This window comes from Amblyomma americanum, chromosome 3 (assembly GCF_052857255.1).
Source record: "Amblyomma americanum isolate KBUSLIRL-KWMA chromosome 3, ASM5285725v1, whole genome shotgun sequence".
Lineage (NCBI taxonomy): Eukaryota > Metazoa > Arthropoda > Arachnida > Ixodida > Ixodidae > Amblyomma > Amblyomma americanum.
The window spans coordinates 76,183,953-76,191,898 of NC_135499.1; the positions used below are offsets into that span (position 1 = coordinate 76,183,953).

At 43.7% G+C, this 7,946-nt stretch overlaps 1 non-coding gene across 1 annotated transcript; it reads left to right on the plus strand.

The window, feature by feature from the left end:
• The first annotated feature begins 707 nt into the window (after positions 1 to 707).
• Positions 708 to 920, plus strand: LOC144126438 (small nucleolar RNA U3). Its single transcript, XR_013313489.1, has one exon. It is a non-coding gene; the product is annotated as a small nucleolar RNA U3 (small nucleolar RNA).
• The last annotated feature ends 7,026 nt before the right edge of the window (positions 921 to 7,946 follow it).

Genomic DNA, 7,946 nt, shown 5'->3' on the forward strand with positions numbered 1-7,946 from the left:
CTGATGCGTCTTCTTAGTGATGGCTCGCAGCTGCGGCAGCGTGCACTGCCATAAGAATTCTGCGGGAACACAACAACAACGTGAGCGGCACCGCATCCCGTCACCTTGGCATTCATTGCAGGGACTGCACAGAGGAAAGAAAAAAGAACAAGAAAGCGCCGTGTTATCCAATTTTCAGTCCGTGCCGACTGCTGTCAGATAATCGAACAAAAATCACTCGTGAAATCAATGAATCCCACGAAATTCATAGATTCAAAGTTGAATGCGTAAGCGTTGCCTCAATAGTTCTGTCTCAAAAATAACTGCGTTTTCTTGATGAGAATAGAAAAAAACGAGCGCAGCTGGTCTTGTGCAACTGAAGCCCTGTGCTAAGGAATGTTCATTATCGGCAATCCGTAATTTTTGTATCTGTCTTTATCATTTGAGTATGGTTGCCACTGTATTTAAGGACTGGAAATCGTCTCAATAAAACCCAGTTGTAAGTTCAGCGCCGTGTCTGTGCATTTGCCTCTTCCTTTGTCCCCTGCGCTGCTGAAAAACAATGTCACACCAACTTGCCCAAGCTTCTACAGTATAAACGACCTTAGGGTATTCGCGAAGAGATGTAAATAAAACACTGTAGTCTAAAAGCTTAGCTTGAAAAGGGGTTATTCTGAGGTGTCGGCTAACAAAAAACAGTGGTTCTAGAGCGGTCAAGGTGAATTCCTCCGATCATTCTTCCCATGATCATTTATGGAGGATGATCGCCGAGTCGCAAGTCCCAATTTTGCAACACGCTCATCCACGATGAGGAGATGAGGATCTTCGCCTGAGCACGAAGCCGGCTACTGGACTCAGGGTTCCGACCCTGGTTCGTACCCTTGATGACCGTTCTTCCAGGCTTGACGGCCTTGTTAGGGCGAAGATCCAGTCTGAGCGACTTCAGGTTTCAGATGGTTGAGGTGAATGCCAGGAATGAAAGGGCAGATCCCGCGTCGCGTGACCCGGGGCGTTAAGTATGAAACCGCAGTCTCGGGAATGCCGCACGCCACCAGTCCACGAGCCGCAGAGACGCATACGCGGAGGAAACGGTAGCAACATACACTGGAAAAGCACAGGAGTGCGTCAGACGAGGTCTGTCAGGTCACACGAGTTGCTGCTGCAACCCTTGTTCACCTAGGCGGCTTATATAGTCTTGAAAATTTGTCGCAGCTTACTGGAGTCGGTCGGGTTGAGATTACCGCTGGTCCAATTCAGGGTGCGGGCTTCTTTGCGAATACATTTGGTGTCAGGTTAGTTGCACGTGCTCTGTGATTGCACTCGACGTTGTGTGTCTTTTCTTCAGATAATTCTGGTGCGGCGTCATTCCCCTAGCGAACTTCTTTCTCCAGAACAGACCATGTCGTTTCGAACAGTGTTTTGCAAATAACCCCTGGTTAACAAACCGCGGTGGAGCACGTCCTTTACGCTTACCAGCTCGTCCATAGCTTTGCTGCTATGCACTTGCGCAACATGCATGTAATTCTTCTGAAAAAAAACATTGCTAAATCATCGGTGGTTTCCGGAAAGTAAAGAACCAGAGTGCGCTGCGACCTAACCGCCTGTTGTGGTCTGTCATCTACTTCTGCATAGTGGTATTAGTAGTGGTTTATTGGTAAAATAATGAAAAGGAAGAAAAAGATTTTTGCTAGCCCCGACATCTGCAATCGCTACGGAAGCATCTCAGCTCGGGCAACGGAAATAAAAGCATAGCAAGCAGGCTGAAGAAACGAAATGAAAGAGTTGAGGGGTCAGGTAGAAAGGATAAGGGGAAGAGGTACGATATGCAAATATTCAATTTACGCTACAATATACACACAGGTCGGACGCGTGTTATGTCCATAATAGAGAAAAAAAGCACAGGCGCACATCACAATGTACACTACCGCTGGTAATCATCCAAGGTAACACACGCTGAGCATTCGGTCACTGCGCGTCACTATCTGGCGAAGAATAGACGGGACGTCAAGCCCGTTCGAGTAATGGACCGAGGCTCACCATGGTTCGCTCACGGGTGATTTCTGCCTGCGTCGGCATTACTTCTTTGGTAACCTTTAAGGCAAGCTACTCTCGGGAGCCGTTTCGACAAATATCATCTGTAATCCTATGTAGCTCATTTTTGACGCTGATGGCACTGGAGTAACGGAGGCTAGGAGAAGTCACCAAAAATGTTGCCACAGATCGCTTGTGCACTTTCGGATGTACACAACTGGAGGACCTAACGTGAGATGAGGCGACAAAATTTATCCTTTGATTGCACCGTGTCGCTTCTAGAACGTACCGAGTAAAAAGAGAAACGCTGGCGAGAGAGCAGAGAAGCGCCTTTATTCCTTGTTGATTCTTGTTCTAGTAGCTGCACAGAGCCGCTATAAATTTTGTCAGTGCTCCGTCATTTAGGATTAGGTTGTCAAACCCTGTACTTAGACCAAAGTCAGGGCACTCATCCCTTCACAGTGCAAAGGCTATCTGTAAACGCAGATGAAAGTATAAATCGCTCGTAGAGCGCTTTACAAGCCAGGCCATGAAGGCGATGTTTCAATCAATGTTTCAGTTGGCCGTTGCGCGTCACTGAGATTTTTCAGGCATTGTTGAAAGTGCCACCTGTCCAAGGCGCAAATTTGGCAGTCGTCGAAGTACGGTAAAACACCTCCTGTCTTGGCAGAATATTTACGAGGCTTCTGGCTCTATGGCTTCAAATGCTAAATTCGATGTGGTTACGGAGGTCGAAACTCCCCACGCGGTTTCGAAGGTTCGCTTGTATACGGTACCGTTGTTTTTGAAAGAAGTGTTTGCCAGGTAACAGGAGCGGCTGGCACAGTTCGCTTCGGGTTAAAAGATATCCGGCCTTGAAGTCGCCCCCTGATTTTTGTCCAGAGTTTGCTTGCAGGTGTTCATCCCTAAGTCGACGGGAACACGTGCGAACAGCGAACACATGTGACATTATAGGAGCACGCTGTTTCTTTCAATGACCGCATCCATCATATTCGCAATAATTTATTGCCTGTTTCTCATGCTTATACTCGTACCATGTATTTGCAGAAGTTACGAGAGGGCATGGCTTGCTTCTCACTCATTTAGTTGAGCCCTTACGGCTACCTTAAACGACCAAACCTCTTCAAAGGTGAGGACAAGGGTTTGACTTCACTAACAGAGAATTTAAGCTTCATGGGTGGTATAACTTCTTTAGTGTACGACTTAGAACCAAACCTTGCAGCCTGGTAACTACGTCTAAATATTGAGACTGTCAACAATAGTTAATGCGTTCGATAACTTTTCAAACTACCTAGCAATGATATTCCCGAGTCATAGCTGAAATCATTTTTGGCGCCACCTTTGTGAATAACATCAACTCGAGGCATTTTGAGCTCGCCCGGCAACAGTCCGTCTGGAAGAACGCAGTTGCATACAGACTGGGCGGGCGAGCAATCATGGAAGCAACCTCTTTAATTGGTTCAGCTTTGATCTCATGCAGACATGCTGCGCAATCTTATTCACGGAGTTAATAGGGTCTATAATTTCAGCCTCATTTGTTGTTTGGGGAATCATGGCAACGGTTGCAATTTTATATGAAACGAACTGCTGATCTTTGCATCCTTTCAAGCTTTTTAATGTATTTTAATTAAAGAATCCCTAAGTTCACATGCGTATTGTAACCGAGATCTGATTGAAGAGGTATAGACCATAAGCACTTCGTCGGATAGGCAGTATTTGAGCCTACGTCTGACGTGACCGAACTTGGTGCGTGCAGAAGCGTAGACATTATCAATATGTGTGGACCACCTCAAGTAGTTTGTAGTTATCTCCCATTATATTAAACAGTCCGTTTGTGATATCAGTATCTGCTTGACAGTGTATTGGTTAAGTTGACGAGCCCTTCCCGGCGTCTTTTTCATGCTCGGACTCTCCTCCGTCGCTCGCATCTGGGTATCTAAGTTGACAGGTGGCCATCGATTTAAGCGCGAGATTTTGGGTTCTCTGCTTCGTGTAAAAGTGTATTATTTGGCTCAGGTGTTCATGACATTTCAGTGCAGTGATTGAGATGGTAGATGTGCTCTTCTGGGAAGGTGTTTAGGAGCCCCTCAAGGAAAAGGAGACTGCTGGTTTGTAATACGGAAGAAAATTGTTTTCTCAGGAATAAGTTTCGTATCCCAGAAATCAAACCAATTCCAAATATGATTAAGAGTTTAACTAAAAACTTGTTTATTTTGCTTTTAATAGCCTTGAATAGCAAGTAGTAATGAGCGACAACCGCAATGCTAACACTTTAAGGTCTGCAGGTGGCCAAATCTTTCCCCTATGTTCAGAAAATGCGAGGACCTAGAACACTGTCTTGCTGAACATCACATTTTACACGGACAACCTCTAAATGATGGCCTTCAAGAGCAATGAATTGTTCGCGCAGATATAGATAGCACGATATTCAGTTTACTGCAGTACAGGTGTAGCGCCCCCATACCAGTTTGCTGGTGCTTCATGCCAGGATCGAGACTCAACTCGACATATTTGGTTTTAAATTGCAATGGTTCTTAATTTAGCCTTGGTATTGATATAATTGCAGCAAGTGATGCCATGTATGATGGCTCCAGTAAAATAAAAAGTGATGGAATTGGGACCACCTAAGAATGATGAATAGAGGAGCCCAGCGAAGACATCTTGAAAACGAAAGCCTTCCGCTGTCTTGGTTCCTGTCTTTTATACTGCCTGCCGCCTTCCCAGAGAGGATCTCGCTGTAAAAGTACTTCAGGACGATCCCCACTGAGTTGAAAAACGGAGCACCTTGCTGTGCTATGAAAGTGGTGTTTATAAGAGAGGTTTAGACCGGTAAGTTATAGACCGGGTTTTGGATTTTAGACAGGGCTAAATATTGAAGAGAGGTGCCCCAAATATTTTAATTTATCCACTTCACAACGGTTGCTTGCATGTGTTCCTAGAGAATGGTTTTATGTCGACATATAAGAATGTTACAACTTTTTGCGAAAGAATGTCCACCTCCTACCTGAAATTACCTAAGCTGCTGCAGCGAACTGCTAAAAAGCCAACAAGCAAACTAAAAAATTGTGGGCAAAAGCATTTTTGAGCAGGAGACCATTTATGGACGCAATTTTGTAGCGAGAGCTACACTTCGCTAGTAATTAAAACCTTCAACGTGGAACCCCCTCAGCTGCATGGAAACCCTTGAGCTCCGTGGCGGCGCCGTGGCTGGTTACGTGGTTGGTCACGTGGTGCGGAGCAGCTGCTGCTGCTGGCAGTGCGGCGCCGGCGAAACCCCGCTGCAACAGCTGTGCGCACGCTCCGTGTCAAGTGGAGGGGAGGGAGTGGGAGAGAGTGTATCCTTGTCCAGAGACGAAGACGAAGGAGGAACACCCAGCGAAATGGAGCGGTGAAAGACTGACTTTGCAATTCGACTGAGCGAGTTCCACTCGGCCAGATGAAGCTATCGCGTCACTCCAGGTTTAACCAGAGCTAAACCACAGCCAATGTTTTAAAAATACAATCTAAAATTACACCATAACAAGCAATATATACACAGATAACCCGACAGCAGTCTTGTATTGATTTTCAGCAAACGTTTTTGCTATTGGTAAAAGCCCTTTCCAATGAATTTTCTATGGCAGCCTTAACTATTCGATGCGACCGGTGGAAACTGTTAAAAAAAATCATTTTTCTACATATCATGAGAATGGACCATTACCTTCAGTATTTCGATAACAGTGTCTTACAATTGTCCAATTTTCAAACTTTTTGTTTGAGAATGCTGGACATAAAGCATCTTACCTGTACAATGTAGCATCGGGTATCGCAAGAAGAAGAAATCATTTAAAAAGAAGATATTTCAGTGAGCACAATAAATACAGCCAATATATTCACAAGAATAACACTATGGAGTAATATTAAACTTAGACAATGCTTCAATGAGGCTTAATTTAGCATACTAGTGCGCAGTCACGCTGTTTTGCACGGTGAAACAGGATTATAGACAACCCCACAAAAAAAAAAAAAACTATTTACTCCCACTGAAAACATGAGGCGAGTTAGCCAAAATTTTATTCCTAAATCATATAGAGTATTTCTGCTTGCGGTTTCAAATATCACGTGTAATCTGTTTTACAGGCCGCAAAGGTGTATTTTTCCTACATTCTCCTTTCAAAAACACGGTGGGCGACGCACGCCATGACACTAATTTCGCGGCTTCAATCTTTCGAGGAGGAAAGTTACTAAACAAACGTTGTTTAAGAGCTCGATTAATATTTCTGTAGACACTGAAACGACAGATGAAAGTGGAGACGGCGACGAGGAAACGCAGCTGTGGGCGTGCGATGCGGCTAATAAGCTTAATACTAATGGGGGCTTCCACGTGGCGGTATGAACCTGCTTTCTGGTTTTTTTCGTCGGCATTCTACTAAGCGGACAGAATAGACTGTGTAGAAAAAATCAACCTGATTTCAGTTTGCACACCACAAACATTGATGTCAAATGAGGACTGAATATGTGTACATTTCGTAAATAGAAATCATAACATCACATGGTGCATACAGCGTGGAGGTAGACATTGTATGAGTTAGCGGAGAGAAGAATGGTGATCAATAATTTGGAAATATTGGTCGCGTGACAATAAACAGCGATATATGATTGCCGTAACGTATGGACGCCAAATAAAACCTTAAAATGGGCTGTTTAGATGCTGCAGGCGCTACTGAACTCAAAAAAAATTTTGGTCTGTAAGTACCAAACCAATGAAGACACGTTGAGAGTTCAGAGCGCCAGTTTTTTTCGTAAAAGCTACTATGTATTTATTTTCAAACAAGCAACGCTTACTGAAGCTGTGTTGATAAAATCGTAAAAGATACGCCCTGCAAGACAAAGCGCAAAGCAGGAAATGAAATACTCAGCAGGAGTGTGAAGAAAAAGGATATCAGCGGCAGGCAGTTCGCAGGTAATGAAAGCGAAAACAGTTAGTTCAGGGGCAATTACGCGTTACTTTGTAAACATCGAGAAGCACGCCGTTTTTCAATGACTTGGTGCTCACATCCTCGATGCTCTTTGTTATTTTGAACACCTATGCCTTCGGGCGAAGAATGCTTTATGTTCTGACTGTGCACAGAGGCTCCCGCATAAGTGATAAAAGTGATTTCACGTGCACCCAAATATCCTTTAAAAACTGCACAAAGCAGGGTTTTTATCGGTAACTGTGTTGATTATATAAACTGAAGCGAGCACTTGAGGCTCTCTGCAAGGTCATAAAAGATAATTGTTGGATTATGAACAGATATCTTCCCACGAGAGAATATCGAAAATATTGACAGTCTGGCAATAAGTAGAATATAGCTGCCTGAAAAGATTCAATCACAAAAGTTTCCCATGGTTGTGCGCAGAGGCAGGCTTGCAATAAAATTTTATTAAATACTGAAGGGATAAGGAATTTCTGATATGACACAGGTTTTAGTGGCTAACTGAATTAAGCATCTGTTAATTAAAATGCTTGCATATGCGTCAAATTAACACGTTTGGTTCCCAACAAATGACACGGGCACAGCACGAGCGCACTGGTCTGCAACTTGAATTTCTTCAGTTTGAAGAGAAATCACAGCAAACACATACAATGAAATGAAACTTCGGCGTAGCTTATGTAGAGTTCGCACTTTAGTATGCAGGAAAACATGCAGCTAAATAGTACAATATCTTATACAACTTGCGATTAAGTGGATTCATTCATTCATTCATTCATTCATCTTTATTCGACAGCTTTACAGAGGTCTGAAGCACAGACAAAAAGCTGAATAAGACAGCTTGACAGGGTATGCGCCCCTTGACAATTCATATTCGTACGGACATGTATAAATGACAGTTGGCAACGTCAGTTGCAAATTTATAATTCAGAACATAAAGAGTCATGATTGAAAACTGAATGAACAATTATCTTATTACCA